The following is a 21,816-nucleotide window of genomic DNA, read 5'->3' as shown; positions in this document are numbered from 1 at the left end:
TTTTGTGTAGTAACTTGGTTACAATTGATGAAATAATATTATTATAGTTACACTATGAACCATAGTCTGTATTTTATATTAGGATTCACTCTTTGTTTTGTATAGTTATGGATTTTAAGATTTTTTAGTTTGGTAACATACATACCACCTAAAATGTCCCTTTATAACCACTATCAAATATACAATTCACTGGTATTAATGATATCCACAGTGTTCTGCTTACCATCACCACCATCCAATACCAAAATTTTTCCTTCACCCCAAACAGATATTCTGTACCAATTAAGAATTAATGCCACAACCCTACCCCACCTCAACACCTGGTAATCTAGTTTACATATCTATCCTAGTTTCTGAGTCTATGAATTTGCATACTCTAATTATTTCATATAAGCGAGATCATACAAGATTTGTCCTTTTGTGTCTGGCTTATTTCGCTCAACATGACATCTTCAAGGTTCATCCATGTTGATGAATGTATTAGAACTTCATTCCTTTTACGGCCTAATAATATTCCATTGTATGTACACAATCACATTTTGTGTATTCATAAATTCATACACTCAGAGTCCTCAAACCCTGCCATTGATGAAATTTCCATATAACTCTAAATAACCAAATTATAGTTAGCTTCCTTTTGAATTTGTAAAATGACCATATCATAGGGGAAATAAACTAAGCAAGGCCCTTCATTATGTTGTGTTCCTTTTGCCATTGTTCCCAGTTCAAATTTTATTCTTCTATTAGGATTTTTGTTTACACATACCATGTTTTCATTTTCCTCTTGTGTGCAATTTTAAAAAGGAATAATAACAATAGCCTAACCATCTCAGAATTTTTCAAATGTAGATGAAGTAAATATCAAACAAATTATCAGCCTAGATTATAGCTATTTACAGGAAAAGTTGAATATTATAGATTTTTCTAATAAATATAAAAGAAACACTTAAGAAATAAATCCTTTACTTTGCAGTTTTAAAGTATTCTAATTGACTTTTTACAAATATCTCTATTAAACTACAAACCCTTTCTTGGCAAAATCCTGCCTTCCTAAATGTGTGCTTCCTGAATACCCTGAATTCCTGAATAATAAAATTTTACCCTAATTTTATAGTAGAAGTGGGTTACATGGTAGCTTGGCGAGCTTTAATCTTATGCAATTAAAATAAAAGTTTTAGTTCATTTACTAAAATCACTTTCTGGAACAGTTTTCAGTTTGCAAGCAATTCTTCAATTTATCTTGCTCTGTATTATTGTCATGTATGAGCAAGAAAATAAAACAAAATGCAAAAGTCTAGAATTAGTAAATAATCGTTAAATCAGAAGACTTTCCTATTTCTAGCTTTCTTCAGTGATCTCCACAGAGCATTTGTTACCTCTTCCACTAGTCTTCTGCAACTGTATTTCAGGTCTTCTCTTAAAGAATTTGTGTTTCTGTAGGATTACTAATCTAGGTGATGTTGTTTGGGTTGCTTACTGTTGTCTCTGTCTTTTATTTCTATGAGAGAAAGAAAATGAGGTGCTAATGGAATAGCTTACCCAGAATATGAAACTTTTAAGTCCATAATTTAAGTCCAAGAGATATTCTTGCTCAGTCCCTGTTTTCACTCAGTTAGGGGAGTTAGGGGATATTTTATCCATTTCTCAGATGGGACAGTAGAGAGTGAGAGATGTTAAAGTGACTTTCAAGAATAGTGTGTGGCAAATTATAAGAGCTTAAACAGAAACAGTAATTGAATGAATGTTTGAATGCAGATTACTAATAAGTGCTAGAATGGGGAATATAATCTAGGCTTCTTTCTACAAATATTTGTATCACTGCTAAGCACATTGCTGATTACATTAAATATAAAGAATTCATAAGGGTATTAAGTTATATTCATGTTCAAGAATTGGCCTTTCTTATTAAAATTCTCAATTTTTTCCTGTTTCTTTCTTCTGCCAAACCATGTGCTATTTAATGACAGGTCAAGGAGAAAAATCACAACCCTGTGGGAACCAGGAAATCATTCCCTTAAATTCATCTCTTCAGTCACTAAATATATGATACTTAATCAGACCTTTCCTTGAAATGTCATATTTGCATTCTTCTAGAAATTAAATATATTTCAAACAACTGTGCTTTGTTTGATATTTCTATACCTTGCTGTATCCATTTTCATGAGCCTCTCAGTTTAAAATCATATTAGTCTTATAAAACTTTATTTTTGTTGGTTAACATATACATTTTACACTTAGGAACAGGTGTAAACTCTGACATCTGGAACAACCATCAGAAAAGAATGTCCCTGAGGCACTTACACAAGGGGATATCAATACACATTCACACAATGACATTTCAGACAGATAAATGCCCTTATATCAGGGTACCAAATAAGAAAAATAAAAAGCATGAGCAAAGAGCACATGACATAAAATGAAATACATATGTAGGGACTGACCATCATTTGCAGAGGTTAGGGCCTGATCCATGGCGAAACTGAAGTCCATTTTAAAATGGAAGATTTAACATTTAGCAGCTAAGCACATAAAAGAGAATTCATAACAGAAAAACCTACTTCAATTGGAATGACCTTTCTCAGAGATATCTTTTACAGATTTTCCTTCTGGCTGTCTCTTTTCTTCCTTGTTCTACCCCAGACCTTTCTCCATAGAGGCCTTTTTCTTTCTTTCCTTACAGATAATGCTTACTTTTACCCTCTTCAGCCTTGTGAATCAGCTTCCACTGTGAAAAACTTTGAGATCTTATTTCTGCCCTGGTGTTTGAAGATTTAGGGAGTTCCTGAGTCCTCTGTATTATATCAGTCTTTTTCCAGTAGCCCTCAAGGAGTTGATTCAAATTATGATAATAAGGAGCAGAACTGAGGAGGTTGATCACAGTCCATATACATCAAACTCCTCAACATTTTTTTCCATTTTTTCTTTATTTTATCCCATCCACACAAAAGCCTTAAGGGGCCCTTTTAAATCTGAAGTGATGGCATAAGAAGGGAGTCACAGATTTGATATAAGAAGATGCTATGAATGATGGAAGTAGCCTCATTGTTGTAATAAATTTTATTAATATGCCCTTATGACTGAATTAAATAAATATTTTGGAGAAATATAATTGCCTTATCATTTTTTTAAGTCAGTCAAAATCTTTCTTTTCATGGTAACTAACTTAGTTCCACAGTGAATGAGCTTTGAGAATTTGCAAAACTGATCAATCCAATACATACATCTTAAACAAGTTACATTTTAGTATCATAAGCTTAAAGGCTACAGTTAGGGAAAAGTGGAAAAGATAATAACATGCTTGGAAAGTTCAGCAACCAGGGCTTCTGGGAACTCTCTCTGCTCCCTCATTTAGATGGTGGTAGGCTTTCCTGACTGTCCAGAGTGAGACTGAATCCTAGCCAGGATTCAGGAAGACTCAAGGGAGAAATTTCCACACTCCTTATATTCCCAGTTATATCACTTAGGAAATCTAACATTATGTGGCTCCTAAACTTCTTTTGGAAAGTCATGTCACTTATGGGCTCAGATTATGATACCCTACTAGGCCATCATCACCTTATGCATATATTTTCCACAGAGTATATGTAAAACTAACTAGTCTGGACATCCTCAAACATTTATTTTTTGCACACAAAGCTTAGGAGAGACTGAGACTGAAAAACTTGACCAAGGCTTACCTCAGCATGATTTCTCAGCAGAGAAGTTTTTATGTGAGCGGATCATCATAATGAGTCAAAATGGTGCACTTGGTGCTTCCATCTCCCAAGAGACATTGTAAACAGCCAGCATGATCGCTCTGAAGAATAATATGGATTCATTCTAGAAACCTCAACAAATGACCTTGGTACTATGCCATCCAAACTGATAAGAGGTAATGTTCTCCTTTTTTCCTCTATTAGAAAGGTCAGACAGTCCCAAATGTATAACATGGCACAATTCCAATAAGATAATTCACTTTAAAGTCCATTCATTGACTATTATATTTAAATTAATGAAGAAAACTAGCCTGTTTTCTTATGGAATATTACAGGTGGAATATTTGTACATGTATGGTAAAAGGATCTTGGCTTGAGAGACTGAATAGAATTCACCCTAGGTTTGAGATATGTTTAAGTCTAGCGGGTCTGTTTAAATGCCTTCCAGGATCTGTTTACCTAAAGTACTAATGAACTTATTGGGAAATAATTCATCTCTAAGAAAAAAAGTCAGTTCTTGTACCCAAACTTGATTCAAATTTCAAGAAAATTCTGGATATGTATCAAATATTTTTTATCTGCTTCCTTGATGAGAGGAGGAGAAGTGGTATAACTGCATATAAATAAAAAAGAACTGGGGAGGCGGGGCAAGATGGCAGACTGGTGAGCTGTATGTTTTAGTTACTCCTCCAGGAAAGTAGGTAGAAAGCCAGGAACTGCGTGGACTGGACACCACAGAGCAATATGACTTTGGGCATGCTTCATACAACACTCATGAAAACATGGAACTGCTGAGATCAGTGAAATCTGTAAGTTTTTGTGGCCAGGGGACCCGCACCCCTCCCTGAAAGGCTCAGTCCCATGGGAGGAGGAGCTGTCAGCTCCAGGAAGGAGAAGGGAGAACTGCAGTGGCAGCCCTTATCGGAAACTCATTCTACTGATCCAAACTCCAACCATAGATAGACTGAGACCAGACACCAGAGAATCTGAGAGCAGCCAGCCCAGCAGAGAGGAGACAGGCATAGAAAAAAACAGCACAAAAGACTCCAAAATAAAAGCGGAGGATTTTTGGACTTCTGGTGAACATAGAAAGGGGAAGGGCAGAGCTCAAGCCCTGAGGCTCATATGCAAATCCCGAAGAAAAGCTGATCTCTCTGCCCTGTGGACCTTTCCTTAATGGCCCTGGTTGCTTTGTCTCTTAGCATTTCAATAACCCATTAGATCTGTGAGGAGGGCCCTTTTTTTTTTTTAATCCTTTTTTCTTTTATCTAAAACAATTACTCTAAGAAGCCCAATACAGAAAGCTTCAAAGACTTGCAATTTGGGCAGGTCAAGACAAGAGCAGAACTAAGAGAGCTCTGAGACAAAAGGCAATAATCCAGTGGCTGAGAAAATTCACTAAACACCACAACTTCCCAAGAAAAGGGGGGTGTCCACTCACAGCCATCATCCTGGTGGACAGGAAACACTCCTGCCCATCGCCAGCCCCATAGCCCAGAGCTGCCCCAGACAACCCAGTGTGACGGAAGTGCTTCAAATAACAGGCACACACGTCAAAACAGGGTGTGGACATTAGCCTCCCCTGCAACCTAAGCTGATTGTCCCAGAGTTGGGAAGGTGGAGCAGTGTGTATTAACAAAGCCCCATTCAGCCATCATTTCAGCAGACTGGGAGCCTCCCTACACAGCCCAGCAGCCCAGAACCACGTGGGGGGACGGCACTCACCTGTGACATAGCACAGTCATCCCTCAACAGAGGACAAGGGGGTGCACGGCCTGGAAGAGGGACCCACTCGCAAGTCTCAGGAGCCATATCCCAATACCAAGGACTTGTGGGTCAGTGGCAGAGACAAACTGTGGCAGGACTGAACTGAAGGATTAGACTATTGCAGCAGCTTTAAAACTCCAGGAACACCAGGGAGATTTGATTGTTAGAGCCACCCCCCCTCCCTGACTGCCCAGAAATACGCCCCATATACAGGGCGGGCAACACCAACTACACACACAAGCTTGGCACACCAATTGGACCCCACAAGACTCACTCCCCCACTCACCAAAAAGGCTAAGCGGGGGAGAACTGGCTTGTGGAGAACAGGTGGCTCGTGGACGCCACCTGCTGGTTAGTTAGAGAAAGTGTACTCCATGAAGCTATAGATCTGATAAATTAGAGATAAGGACTTCAATTGGTCTACAAATCCTCAAAGAACGCTATCAAGTTCAGCAAATGCCAAGAGGCCAAAAACAACAGAAAATTATAAAGCATATGAAAAAACCAGACGATATGGATAACCCAAGCCCAAGCACCCAAATCAAAAGATCAGAAGAGACACAGCACCTAGAGCAGCTACTCAAAGAACTAAAAATGAAAAATGAGACCATAGTACGGGATACAAAAGATATCAAGAAGACCCTAGAAGAGCATAAAGAAAACATTGCAAGACTAAATAAAAAAAATAGATGATCTTATGGAAATTAAAGAAACTGTTGACCAAATTAAAAACATTCTGGACACTCATAGTACAAGACTAGAGGAAGTTGAACAACGAATCAGTGACCTGGAAGATGACAGAATGGAAAATGAAAGCATAAAAGAAAGAATGGGGAAAAAAAATTGAAAAAATCAAAACAGACCTCAGGGATATGATAGATAATATAAAACGTCCAAATAGAAGACTCATTGGTGTTCCAGAAGGGGAAGAAAAGGGTAAAGGTCTAGGAAGAGTATTCAAAGAAATTGTTGGGGAAAACTTCCCAAATCTTCTAAACAACATAAATACACAAATCATAAATGCTCAGCGAACTCCAAATAGAATAAATCCAAATAAACCCACTCCGAGATATATTCTGATCACACTGTCAAACATGGAAGAAAAGGAGCGAGTTCTGAAAGTGGCAAGAGAAAAGCAATTCACCACATACAAAGGAAACAGCATAAGACTAAGTAGTGACTACTCAGTAGCCACCATGGAGGCGAGAAGGCAGTGGCATGATATATTTAAAATTCCAAGTGAGAAAAATTTCCAACCAAGAATACTTTATCCAGCAAAGCTCTCCTTCAAATTTGAGGGAGAGCTTAAATTTTTCACAGACAAACAAATGCTGAGAGAATTTGCTAACAAGAGACCTGCCCTACTGGAGATACTCAAGGGAGCCCTACAGACAGAGAAACAAAGAAAGGACAGAGAGACTTGGAGAAAGGTTCAGTACTAAAGAGATTCAGTATGGGTACAATAAAGCATATTAATAGAGAGAGGGGAAAAATATATATGACAAATATAAACCAAAGAATAAGATGGCTGATTCAAGAAATGCCTTCACGGTTATAATGTTCAATGTAAATGGATTAAACTCCCCAATTTAAAGATATAGATTCGCAGAATGGATCAAAAAAAATGAACCATCAATAGGTTGCATACAAAAGACTCATCTTAAGACACAGGGACACAAAGAAACTGAAAGTGAAAGGATGGAAAAAAATATTTCATGCCAGCTACAGCCAAAAGAAAGCAGGTGTAGCAATATTAATCTCAGATAAAATAGACTTTAAATGCAGGGATGTTTTGAGAGACAAAGAAGGCCACTACATACTAATAAAAGGGGCAATTCAACAAGAAGAAATAACAATCATAAATGTCTATGCACCCAATCAAAGTGCCACAAAATACATGAGAGAAACACTGGCAAAACTGAAGGAAGCAATTGATGTTTCCACAATAATTGTGGGAGACTTCAACAAAACACTCTCTCCTACAGATAGATCAACAAGACAGAAGACCAATAAGGAAATTGAAAACTTAAACAATCTGATAAATGAATTAGATTTAACAGACATATATAGAACATTACATTCCAAATCACCAGGATACACATACTTTTCTAGTGCTCACGGAACTTTCTCCAGAATAGATCATATGCTGCGACATAAAACAAGCCTCAATAAATTTAAAAAGATTGAAATTATTCAAAGCACATTCTCTGACCACAATGGAATACAATTAGAAGTCAATAACCATCAGAGACTTAGAAAATTCACAAATACCTGGAGGTTAAACAACACATTCCTAAACAATCAGTGGGTTAAAGAAGAAATAGCAAGAGAAATTGCTAAATATATAGAGATGAATGAAAATGAGAACACAGTATACCAAAACCTATGGGATGCAGCAAAAGCAGTGCTGAGGGGGAAATTTATAGCACTAAACGCATATATTAAAAAGGAAGAAAGAGCCAAAATCAAAGAACTAATGGATCAACTGAAGAAGCTAGAAAATGAACAGCAAACAAATCCTAAACCAAGTACAAGAAAAGAAATAACAAGGATTAAAACAGAAATAAATGACATAGAGAACAAAAAAACAATAGAGAGGATAAATATCACCAAAAGTTGGTTCTTTGAGAAGATCAACAAGATTGACAAGCCTCTAGCTAGACTGACAAAATCAAAAAGAGAGAAGACCCATATAAACAAAATAATGCATGAAAAAGGTGATGTAACTGCAGATCCTGAAGAAATTTAAAAAATTATAAGAGGATACTATGAACAACTGTATGGCAACAAACTGGATAATGTAGAGGAAATGGACAATTTCCTGGAAACATATGAACAATGTACACTGACCAGAGAAGAAATAGAAGACCTCAATCAACCCATCACAAGCAAAGAGATCCTATCAGTCATCAAAAATCTTCCCACAAATAAATGCCCAGGGCCAGATGGCTTCACAGAGGAATTCTACCAAGCTTTCCGGAAAGAACTAATACCAATCTTACTCAAACTCTTTCAAAATATTGAAGAAAATGGAACACTACCTAACTCATTTTATGAAGCTAACATCAATCTAATATCCAAACCAGGCAAAGATGCTACAAAAAAGGAAAACTACAGGCCAATCTCCCTAATGAATATAGATGCAGAAATCCTCAACAAAATACTTGGAAATCGAATCCAAAGACACATTAAAAAAATCATACACCATGACCAAGTGGGGTTCATTCCAGGCATGCAAGGATGGTTCAACATAAGAAAATCAATCAATGTACTACAACACATTAACAAGTCAAAAGGGAAAAATCAATTGATCATCTCAATAGATGCTGAAAAAGCATTTGACAAAATCCAACATCCGTTCTTGACAAAAACACTTCAAAAGGTAGGAATTGAAGGAAACTTCCTCAATATGATAAAGAGCATATATGAAAAACCCACAGCCAGCATAGTACTCAATGGTGAGAGACTGAAAGCCTTCCCTCTAAGATCAGGAACAAGACAAGGATGCCCGCTGTCACCACTGTTATTCAACATTGTGCTGGAAGTGCTAGCCAGGGAAATCCGGCAAGAAAGAAATAAAAGGCATCCAAATTGGAAAAGAAGAAGTAAAACTGTCATTGTTTACAGACGATATGATCTTATACCTGGAAAACCCTGAGAAATCAACGATACAGCTACTAGAGCTAATAAACAAATTTAGCAAAGTAGCGGGATACAAGATTGATGCACAAAAGTCAGTAATGTTTCTATATGCTAGAAATGAACAAACTGAAGAGACACTCAAGAAAAAGATACCATTTTCAATAGCAACTAAAAAAATCAAGTACCTAGGAATCAACTTAACCAAAGATGTAAAAGACCTATACAAAGAAAACTACATAACTCTACTAAAAGAAATAGAAGGAGACCTTAAAAGATGGAAAAATATTCCATGTTCACGGATAGGAAGGCTAAATGTCATTAAGATGTCAATTCTACCCAAACTCATCTACAGATTCAATGCAATCCCAATCAAAATTCCAACAACCTACTTTGCAGACTTGGAAAAGCTAGTTATCAAATTTATTTGGAAAGGGAAGATGACTCGAATTGCTAAAGACACCCTAAAAAAGAAAAACGAAGTGGGAGGACTTACACTCCCTGACTTTGAAGCTTATTATAAAGCCACAGTTGTCAAAACAGCATGGTACTGGCACAAAGATAGACATATAGATCAATGGAATCGAATTGAGAATTCAGAGATAGACCCTCAGGTCTATGGCCAACTGATCTTTGATAAGGCCCCCAAAGTCACTGAACTGAGTCATAATGGTCTTTTCAACAAATGGGGCTGGGAGAGTTGGATATCCATATCCAAAAGAATGAAAGAGGATCCCTACCTCACACCCTACACAAAAATTAACTCAAAATGGATGAAAGATTTCAATATAAAAGAAAGTACCATAAAACTCCTAGAAGATAATGTAGGAAAACATCTTCAAGACCTTGTATTAGGCAGACACTTCCTAGACTTTACACCCAAAGCACAAGCAACAAAAGAAAAAATAGATAAATGGGAACTCCTCAAGCTTAGAAGTTTCTGCACCTCAAAGGAATTTCTCAAAAACGTAAAGAGGCAGCCAACTCAATGGGAAGAAATTTTTGGAAACCATGTATCTGACAAAAGACTGATATCTTGCATGTATAAAGAAATCCTACAACTCAATGACAATAGTACAGACAGCCCAATTATAAAATGGGCAAAAGATATGAAAAGACAGTTCTCTGATGAGGAAATACAAATGGCCAAGAAACACATGAAAAAATGTTCAGCTTCACTAGCTATTAGAGCAATGCAAATTAAGACCACAATGAGATACCATCTAACACCGATTAGAATGGCTGCCACTAAACAAACAGGAAACTACAAATGCTGGAGGGGATGTGGAGAAATTGGAACTCTTATTCATTGTTGGTGGGACTGTATAATGGTTCAGCCACTCTGGAAGTCAGTCTGGCAGTTCCTTAGAAAACTAGATATAGAGTTACCATTCGATCCAGCGATTGCACTTCTCGGTATATACCCGGAAGATCGGAAAGCAGTGACACGAACAGATATCTGCATGCCAATGTTCATAGCAGCATTATTCACAATTGCCAAGAGATGGAAACAACCCAAATGTCCTTCAACAGATGAGTGGATAAATAAAATGTGGTATATACACACGATGGAATACTACACGGCAGTAAGAAGGAACCACTTCGTGAAACATATGACAACATGGATGAACCTTGAAGACATAATGCTGAGCGAAATAAGCCAGGCACAAAAAGAAAAATATTATATGCTACCACTAATGTGAACTTTGAAAAATGTAAAACAAATGGTTTATAATGTAGAATGTAGGGGAACTAGCAATAGAGAGCAATTAAGGAAGGGGGAACAATAATCGAAGAAGAACAGATAAGCTATTTAACGTTCTGGGGATGCCCAGGAATGACTATGGTCTGTTAATTTCTGATGGATATAGTAGGAACAAGTTCACAGAAATGTTGCTATGTTAGGTAACTTTCTTGGGGTAAAGTAGGAACAGGTTGGAAGTAAAGCAGTTATCTTAGGTTAGTTGTCCTTTTCTTACTCCCTTGTTATGGTCTCTTTGAAATGTTCTTTTATTGTATGTTTTTTTTTTTAACTTTTTTTTTCATACAGTTGATTTAAAAAAGAAAAAAAAGTTAGAAAAAAAAAAAAACAAGGAAAAAAATATGTAGTGCCCCCTTGAGGATCCTGTGGAAAATGAAGGGGTATTGGCCTACCCCACCTTGATGGTTGCTAACATGACCACAGACATAGGGGACTGGTGGTTTGATGGGTTGAGCCCTCTACCATAGGTTTTACCCTTGGGAAGACGGTTGCTGCAAAGGAGAGGCTAGGCCTCCCTATAATTGTGCCTAAGAGCCTCCTCCCGAATGCCTCTTTGTTGCTCAGATGTGGCCCTGTCTCTCTAGCTAAGCCAACTTGAAAGGTGAAATCACTGCCCTCCCCCCTACGTGGGATCAGACACCCAGGGGAGTGATTCTCCCTGGCAACGTGGAATATGACTCCCAGGGAGGAATGTAGACCTGGCATCGTGGGACGGAGAACATCTTCTTGACCAAAAGGGGGATGTGAAAGGAAATGAAATAAGCTTCAGTGACAGAGAGATTCCAAAAGGAGCCAAGAGGTCACTCTGGTGGGCACTCTTATGCACAATTTAGACAACCCTTTTTAGGTTCTAAAGAATTGGGGTAGCTGGTGGTGGATACCTGAAACTATCAAACTACAACCCAGAACCCATGAATCTCAAAGACAATTGTATAATAATGTAGCTTATGAGGGGTGACAATGGGATTGGGAAAGCCATAAGGACCACACTCCACTTTGTCTAGTTTATGGATGGATGAGTATAAAAATAAGGGAAGGAAACAAACAAACAAACAGACAAAGGTACCCAGTGTTCTTTTTTACTTCAGTTGCTCTTTTTCACTTTAATTATTATTCTTGTTGTTTTTGTGTGTGTGCTAATGAAGGTGTCAGGGATTGATTTAGGTGATGAATGTACAACTATGTAATGGTACTGTGAACAATCGAATGTACGATTTGTTTTGTATGACTGCATGGTATGTGAATATATCTCAATAAAATGAAGATTAAAAAAAAAAAAAAAAGAACTGGTTCCCTGAAATCTTTGTGAAAATGAGGAGAACAATATGGCCTAGTAACCTAGGTAGACGATTGCAATACTTTCTGTAATTTAGATAATTGTTGATCTCTTAACTGGAGCAGCAAATCAATCCAGCCTTTGTGTGGAATGAAGAAAAGGAAAAGAACTATATCAGAGCTAGAACATCAGAGTATTAGGAGAAGAAAGGCACATCCTCAAAGCTGCTGGAGTAGAAGACAAGAGTAACTAACAACTTTCTGGCATATCCAAGAAGAATATGCAGATGAATGGAATGTTCTTATTTACCTACATGAGGGCACTTGGAATTCTATGGGACTTTGAAGTCTTTGAATCTGAGGGAAGCTGGGGCTCCTGTAATGTTATGGATAGTGGCAAAAACACACACAAAAATAGCTATATTACTCTAGTTGGGCATTAACTTTACTCCTAGACTGGTATGTTTTAAAGAAATACAGATTACATAGAGATGATTTTGAGGGAATTTCTTTTCTTTTTTTTTTTTTTTTTTCAGATTATTCCTATAATTATCTCATCTTGGGAAAAGGTGAAGTAAAAGTCAAAAAGTAGGCCTGAATAAGTTTTGGATAGGATGCAGTATTTTGAGTAAAAGACTTGAATAATTTTGTGCCGTCAGTAGGAACCATCTGGAAATAGCAATCTGCTTTTGGATTTCATTAAACTTTGTCTCCTTGATCAATACATGATGGTTGAGTCAATAATGATTAGGTTTTTCTTGCAAGAGGGAATCTTAAACAAACAAACAAAAAATGGCCATATCCAGTGAGAAGCAGGCCCCTGTCTGCTCTGAGGGACAGAATCAGTTGAGAGGTACGGTAAAAGGATTGAGTCCCAGTCACAAAGTGGGCACATCACGGTTATCTACATGATGTTTTAAGACTGGGTGTGAACCATTTGACTTTTCTTCTTGTACAAGCTGCTGAATTCAGAGGCCCGGAGATACAGTCGAAGTCAAGGTTACCATTAACTGGCATCATGTCTTTAAACACTTATATCCATTACTAAAATAAAACAGATTTGGGAAAATAGGAACCGAGGAGAAGGAAAAGAGAAAGAGATAAACTGCTTATGTCACCAGTTTCATGCTCTTTAAGGTTGAACATGCATTTCTGTATTTTTTTAATTTTGAAAAATTTATTTTTTTAACATGTCTGATGCTGAATCCTCAAATGAAGTGACCTGTTTTATTTTCCTAGGCTGTTCAAAGCAAATACCATGAAATGGGTCAGGTTAAGCAACAAGAATTTACTCGCTCATATACTTGAGGCTGGGAAAATATCCAAATCAAGGCATCACCAAGGCAATGTTTTCTTCTGAAGACCTGGCTGCTTGTGATCCTTGGCTCCTCTGCCCCGTGACAAGGCACATGGCAGCATCTGCTGTTCTCTCCCTTCTCTTACGGGTTTCGTTAACTTCAGCTTCTTGCTTCCATTGCTGATTTTCCCTCTATGTCTGAATTTCATTCTCTTATAAAGTACTCCAGTAATAGGACTAAGACCCATCCTGAAGTAACCTCATCAAAAGTTCCTGTTTACAATAGAGTCACATACAGGAATGGATTAGGCTTAAGAACATGTTTTTCTTGGGTACATACAGGGTCAAGCCACTACAAGGCCTATAGTGGATGCTTAGGATGGATCAAATTTGCTCCAAATTCCTCTAACTCAAAAGGAGTCATCTAAAATATAATCATCCTGCTTTCTCTCTTTCCTCCTCCCTCTCCACTCTCCTCTCTCACACACACATACATGTGAACACACACAAACACACATACACACAATACACATGCACACTTTCATATCAAAATTGCCTGAAGGCAAAAGCAGAAATACATACAATCATTTTTAATTTTTATTTCCTATTTTGGTGTGTGTGTGTGTGTATAGTGCTATCCTATACTTTGGCTGGAAAATAATATATAAAATTCAGTCACTGGATATGGCAGCAAATCAAAACTTCCCCTTTCAATGAAGTGTTTCAATTAGACAAATACCCTTTAGAAAAAAGATTGTGTTACTTATGAAAAATAATCTAAACTTTTTTATCTCTGGTGATGTTTTTGTTATATGTTAATGTATCTAGAGTCTGTGATATTATGTTCTTAGTAGAAATAACTGAGGAAAAATTAAAAAGAAATCAGAATCCTAGAAGTTTAATTTTTGTTCTTCCTGGAAAAAGTTTTTTCCTCCTCACAGAGACAGTGTATAAAGAATCTCATATCTATAGCATCACTTAAGCACTAAATAGAAAAAAATTGGCTAAACATAATGGTAGTATTAGATTGAACATCAAAAATCTATACTCAGATTTGAAAGAAATCAATGCTCAAACCAGGCCCTTTCTCCTTTTCTGTTTCATGATGAAAAACATCCCTAAGTTTCCCAAAAGCCATCTTCAAATGAATACCTTTTAGCCAAGCTGTTGATGATTGGTAAAAATTGTCCCAGCCACAGGAAAAATGCCTCACCAGTAGAATTATCTTCATACATGTACTGAATTATTTTCACTGTTTAAATTAAGAACACCATGTTTTGACTAGAACCTTAAAGTACAATAAATGTCTTTTTTTAAATCTATCCAAAGTTCTCTATTAGACTATATTTCAGTGAACATTTAATTATTCTCTTATCAGTTTTCCAACAACAAATTTGTTTTGCCCTTAGCATCAAAAGCAACTTTCCCTTAAACCCCTCCTTTTACCTCCAAAAAGGTATAAAATGAAAGAAAAAAAAAAAAAAAAACCACTCAGCTCTACAGATAAGAAGAAAGCATTTGCAAACAACTAAATTTTGGAAAGAAAAAATTGAAGTTATTTCAATTTATTAATTCACTAAAAAGAATAAGCCATTTTGTATGTTCTAAGAGCTAAGTTTTCTCTTAGAAATTTATTCAAAATAATTTATTCAAAATAAATTCTTCACCTTGGAAAAGGATGTATTAATGTTTTGTGGAATATGATTTTATTCACTGACAACAGTGCAAACTATTTTTAACCCTCTACAGAAAACATGGCCATCAAAAAACAGGTTTGTTTACATTTCAAATGTGATTAAATTCACACAAGTGCATTCGAAAATTGATTTTTTTTCCCCTTTTGTCGGACTGATAGTCTCCCACACTTTGTGTACAAAGATACACTGTGTGACTTCTCCCATGTGTGAAAACCATCCCAGGCAGTATTATAAGTATATTTTTCACAAACACAACAACAAAAAGTTGCTCTTCATATTACTTTCATGTCCGTTCTTTGTGTAACAATTGACATTGATAATACAACTGAGGAAAATCAAATAAACATGGGGCAATTCTGAACTACCAAGTTTTTAAGGGTTAGAAACCATTTTAGTTCATCATTTTAATTCATACTTTATTTCAGACTTACATATATGCACATATATATTTTATATAGGGGTTATATGTATGTATATGTAAACAAAAAATAGTTGAAAATGCAAAACCACTCCAGTCTGTGGTGGTCTGGGAGTATCCTAACAGAGTGTTATATAGAAATAAACCCAGAGACAGGGCTCCTGTCAATAAACTATACACATGTGCCCAGCGTACCAACAACATTCCTCTTTGGTAGCAACAACAAGATAGGAAGGAATCAGGGCTCTGTCTGCATTACAGAAGACAAAGTGGAGAAAATCCCTCCTCTTCAGATCCCTGGAAGGTAGAATGAAATGTGCCCTCAGCTAATTAGAAACTCCTTCCCAGAGTTTCAGATCTTCAGAGACTGAGAAAATAAGTGCTGTGTCAAGTTGAGATTTTGAGTAGCATGTCAGCCAGTGCCCAGGGATGGCAGTGTCCCGAACTATGGTATGCCCTGAGGTGACAATATTCAGGATCTCGACCTTCCTGCCTGAGTCTTGTTTTCCATTCTAATTTTCTATTCTATGGTGTTCCTTTCCAGGAAATTCCTTGTCTGAAATTCCTTGTCAAAATAATTTCTGTCATTTACAGCCAAGAATCCCACTCACACAGTGCCTTGCCTTCATGTTCTTGGGAATTAGCCTATGAAAGGTTAGGCTTAATATGGAAAAATACAGGGCTAAGCAAGTTATTCTTTTGTGCACAAAAGAGGGAATGTAGTTAACATTACTTGCAGAAACATTTGATATTTAGTTAGAAACTTGTGAGATGATGGATATTTCATTTTGCTTGGCAATTTCATATGCTTTGACTTAATAAGACAAATATCTTATTATTACGTTGAATAGGCCCTTCTATGACACATTTTTATCTTAGGAATCACAGAAGAATGAGGTTTTTTTTTTTTTTTCCACACTAATATTCTCATTCCCCAGAAGCTACTGGATTTCTGTGTTTACCTATAAAGTATCAGAATGTTTCCTGGTCTCCCCATGGAGGCTTTCATGATTAAAAAGGAGATGAACTTTTCACCATGACCTAGAGAAATTTATGAGAAAATTATGAGAAATTTGGAGAAAATTATGAGGTGTTTTCTTTTGAAAAATTATGCATATCTATACATATATCAAACACCTTCACATGAGGGGAAACTAATTTTAGAATGTGGTCCTGACTATCATATCCCCCTTTAACAGACCCCTGGGGATGTCTCATCTAACAAATGGGATGACTCATTTTCTAACCAACTCAATACAAAATACATAACATACTTAGTTATTATTAATATTCAAAATCAAAATAACCAATATTTATTGGGCACCTAATTATGTCCCAGGCACTGTGTTATGCTCTCTTCATGTATTACTATCTCATTTAATTTTCACAAGTCTATCAGAAATATTATCATACCCACATTTAACAAATGAGGAATTAAATGTTAGAAAAGTGAAATAATCTGATCTAGATCACAGAGTAAAAAGTGGAATAGCTGAAATTATAACCCAGATCTCCCTGACTCGAAACCTCATGATTACAAACACTATTTTATGAATTTAGCAGGCCACCTGGATATTGCTGCTGACTACCAAATAAAAGGAAAACCTATGAAGCACATTAAACACCCTACTTAATTGTTGGGTTAAGGATCATTTCTTTAATCCTTTGATGATGGTGGTACTCTCTATCAGAGCTATTTTTCTAGGTACCTCCATTTACTTCTACTCTATGGCTTTTTTTCTGCAGAAGACAGGCATTGCCCATCTCAGCCTTGTGGAAGACTCACCCACAGCAAGACACCTGTGTCACATCACCAGGACCTTTTCTAAATGTAGCCAAACTGCCTGTACGTGTGTCCTTCTTACTAATTCATATGCTTCGCATTTGAGAGAGAGAGGGATAGAGAGAGTGTGTGTGTGGGGGGGGGAGCAAGACAGAGAGGTAAAGAGAGCAATTTATTTTATATTACATAAATCTCTATTTCCTTTTTCAAATAACAATAATATATCAGTTGCTTTGTAGCTCCTAAGACTCTGGTTTCTACCCTCCAGTCCACACAACCCCACATGATACCTAAAACTTTCCATTTAGGTCTTCATTAATTAAACCAACATTAGGGATGTTGAAACAAATAAATCAGTTCAAGATCAGGCTACATTTGTTACCTTCTAGTCTAGGCTATCCATGGCTTCTAGAGAATTTAACAATGTGTAGCCGGTAAGTGTAGGGCAAGAAAAATATCTTATGACAAAATGAGTAGCTCTTTGTTCACATAGTTTTTATGACATCTTCTAGGAGATTCAGCCCCCTCAGGTTTTATCCATCTCTCTAACTGTAAAATCCAAGATTACAGACACAAAAAATAGACATTTTGTCCTTGCAATGTTTATAATTTTCTGCTAGATTAATTGCTCTCAATAGGATTTTAACCAAAATATTTTCATAGTCTTGACAGATACAATTTATTATTACCATTACCATGCATAAAACAACATTGCTAATTAAAGATGTGATGAGAAGGTAGTTGTCTCCATAATAATCTGTAACCTTTAGGAAATTCCTGATCTGTGCTGGCACTTTGATATGGGCAGGAAAAATATTATGGAGGGCAAACGGGGTAGAATGCAAAGACGTGCCATTAAATTCTAATTCTTTCTGATCATTCACCTTAATATCTACAATAATATAATACAAGCTCTGAAAATACATCTTAAGAGAGGTTCAGGATACAGAATGACAATCTACTCTTAAGTAAATTAGTGGAATCATTCATCAGCTGTTGAAACCTTCTCCAAAAAAAAATCTAGCAATTTGTTTTGGCATCTTAATTTTCTTCTTCTGAATGAGAGAAATGAGGATGAATAATAATAACAAAACATATCATGAAAACAATGCAAGTGGCTGCTTAGAACCTTATTCTGCTTCCCTATACTATCAGCAATAATCTATTTCACATGACTTTTTTGCCACCCCTACTTGCAACATAAGCCTTTTACATTTCAGGTCATGCTCAGAGTGTGTGTCTGTATATGTGTTTGTGTGTGTGTGTGCACATAAGAGAGAGTGGCAGAAGAAATCAGATAAAAAGACAGAAAGAAAAAGTTTATCTGCTTTGCTTCTGCATTTCAACAATCTTTATTCTGAAAGAATTCCCCTGGATATAGGAAAGAATAGCTGTGCTAGAAAATAAATTAATTCCTTCCTTCAACAAATATTCATCAAATGCTTACAATGTATCAGGAACTTGGAATAATATATAGTTAAAAATAAATCCCTGCCTTTTTGAAGTTTATATTCTTTGGGGGAGGCAAAAAATAATAAACACTAAAATATATATTAGGTTATAAATATATTAGTCATGATGAGGAAAAAAATACTGCAAGGTGAATGGGAGCTACAATGCTGGGGGGCAGGTGGTAAAGATAGGCCTACTTGAGAAGGTGACATTGAGCAAATACTTAAAGGAGATGAAGGAGTTAGCCATGTTGATATCTTGGGGGAGAAGAGCTCCAGACAGAAGATACGGCTATAACAAATTTTCTGATATGGGAGTATGCCTGGTACATCCAAAGATTTGCAAGAGGGTTAGCATGGCTGAGAGAAAGTGAGTGAGGGATGGCGGTTGTTTGTGGTAGTTGAGGACAGAGAGATAATAATGAGAGGGAAGCATATTATAGTCTATTTTTATTTTACTTTGAATGAAGGAGAGCCCTTGTAAGATTCTGAGCAGAGCAATGACAGCACCCCTTACTAGTGCTTTGGTTACATTGTTGGGAATACGGTAGGCGGGTAAGATTATTTAGAAAACAGTTGCAGTGAATGAGACAAGAGAGATGGTGGCTTGAACAATGGTGATAGCAGAGGTTATGGTGAAACTTGAACAGGTTCTGAAAATATTTTGAAAGGAGATAAAGCAGAATTTCCTGATGGATTTGATCTAGAAGGTGAATAAAAGAGAAGCACTAGAGAGGATTCCAAGGTTATATAGGGGTGGAATTTCCTTCACCTTACATCTGTAAGATTGAGGAAGGGAAGAAGTGTGGGAAGCGAGTTCAGGAGTTCAGTTTCGAGGCAATAAATTTGAGATGCCCATTAGACATCCAAGTAGAGATGTCGCGTGGGCAACTGGATATATGAGTCTGGAGATAGGTGGGAGGCTGGGGATTTCCATTTGTGAGTTGCTGGTAAACAGGTAGAAATATATGTAAAACCTGTGAGGCTGGATAAGATCACAGAGTGAGGAAGTGTAGATAGAAGAGAGAAGAGGATGAATTATTGAGCTCTTGGACAGCATTAAGAGATAGGGAAGAAGAAGATGAATCAGCAATAGAAACTGCATCATTCAGTAAATAGAAATAAGCAGGATTTTCAAATAGCTGGAAAAATTATATGAGAAATGATTTTATGTTTTAGGGAATGAGTGGAAAAGCAAAAAAGAAGAAGCAGTGTTCCCCCAAAATTTAGGAACTGCAGGAAAGTGTTAAGTCCTTCACAATAGCAATAGCTTGTCTGGGTCCACAGTATTCTCTGCAGCTGCTTCAGAAGTTCCTGTCATCTGCTGGATATCACCCCCCAAAGGAGATGATACTCACTTGCAACCACAACTGTCCCTGCTGGAACAGAGCCATGGCAAAGCCTGCAATAAACTTCAGTGGTCCAGAGTCACCCAAGGCTACCAGGAATTGCAACATTTGGAACGACTCAGACATTTGCTGGAATCACCAGTGCTACTGTAAGAGCCGACAGCCACTAACTGACTACTACCAGGAGAGGATAGCTTCTACTTCTGACAGCCCTCTCATCTGGTGCAAGTGTGTCCATTAACAGGAGATAACCAGAACCTGATTGGCAAGAGAGTATGTGAAATGTAGTTTGCAGGCTTCAGCTGGACTGTACAAAGGAGAGAATAGAAGAGAGAAGAGCATGATTGGAGTTATGTGCCAACTAACAATGTCTAGTAAATTCCCACCCTTTGACTACTCAGCTTCCATACGCTCACCTACCACATTTAAACTCTTGAATGGCAACAATAATGCAAGAATCACATTTTGACTATATGATGCAACTATCTGTCAAATAAATAATGACCCTTTTATTCTTTTCCCCAAAGTAGAAAGGCTGTCTTACTAGTCAATGTATCCACTTTTGGGGAATGTGAATCCCTTGTCTAATTCAGTCACAATTTTATCACCAACACTCCTGTGCCAGTTTGGATGTATTATGTCCCCCAAAACGCCATTATCTTTGATGCAGTCTTGTGGGGGCAGATCCACTAGTGTTGAATAGATTGGAATTCTTTGATTGTTTCCATGGAGATGTGATTCAATCAACTGTAAGTGAAATGTTTGATTGGATAATTTCCATGGAGGTGTTACCCCGCCTATTAAGGGTGGGTGTTAATTGTATCACTGCAGTCCTAGAAAGGAATTCTCAAACAGAAGGACCAGAGAGCAACTGAGAGTGACATTATGAAGAGGAGCTGCAGCTGAGAGACACAGTTTAAAGACGGCCATTGGAAGCTGACACTGACATTTTGGAGAAAGCCATTTTCAAACCAGAACTTCCCAGCTAACAGAGGTTTTCCAGATGCCATTGGCCATCCTCCAGTGCAGTTACCTGATTCTTGATGCCTTACTTTGGACTCTTTATGACCTTAAGACTGTAACTGTGTAACCAAATAAACCCCCTTTACAAAAGCCAATCCATTTCTGGTGTTTTGCATAATGACAGCATGATCAAACTGGAACAACTCCTTACTTATAATAATAGAAAAAGAAGAGGAAAAGTAATGATGATATATATAATCATTACAAAATAGGCAAGAAAAAGTATGGATAGCTGCTTCCACCCTGCTTTCTGCAATTGGTCACAAGACAGTGTTTAATATTTATAATCCACTCTTCCTCTATGATGTCCACAGTTGCTTTAATGTCAGCAATATTGCTTTAATGACACCTCATCTGACCAGAATTTTCCCCTGTAAGGTAACATAAGCCTTTATGCCTTAAGGTCTACTCTCTTAGTGGCCATCCCTTTGTTGGTTTACATGATGTCTATTATAAATTTTAACACTGAATATTGAAATAGTAAGAGAAAACTCTAGAATTCTTGGGATATTATGCATAGAGCTCTCATCCCCCTTAATAATTGGCATCAATCATGACAAGCAATAGAATACCCCTTCTTTGTCTGTTAGCATGAGGATACCCAAAGGGTTGGAGGCTATCACAATTTCCTGTTCAAAGAAATCATTTTTGCATACGTTA

This window comes from Choloepus didactylus, chromosome 1 (assembly GCF_015220235.1).
Source record: "Choloepus didactylus isolate mChoDid1 chromosome 1, mChoDid1.pri, whole genome shotgun sequence".
NCBI classification, from domain to species: Eukaryota; Metazoa; Chordata; class Mammalia; order Pilosa; family Megalonychidae; genus Choloepus; species Choloepus didactylus.
The sequence above is the reverse complement of the archived record's forward strand: the minus strand, read 5'-3'. Positions refer to the sequence as shown.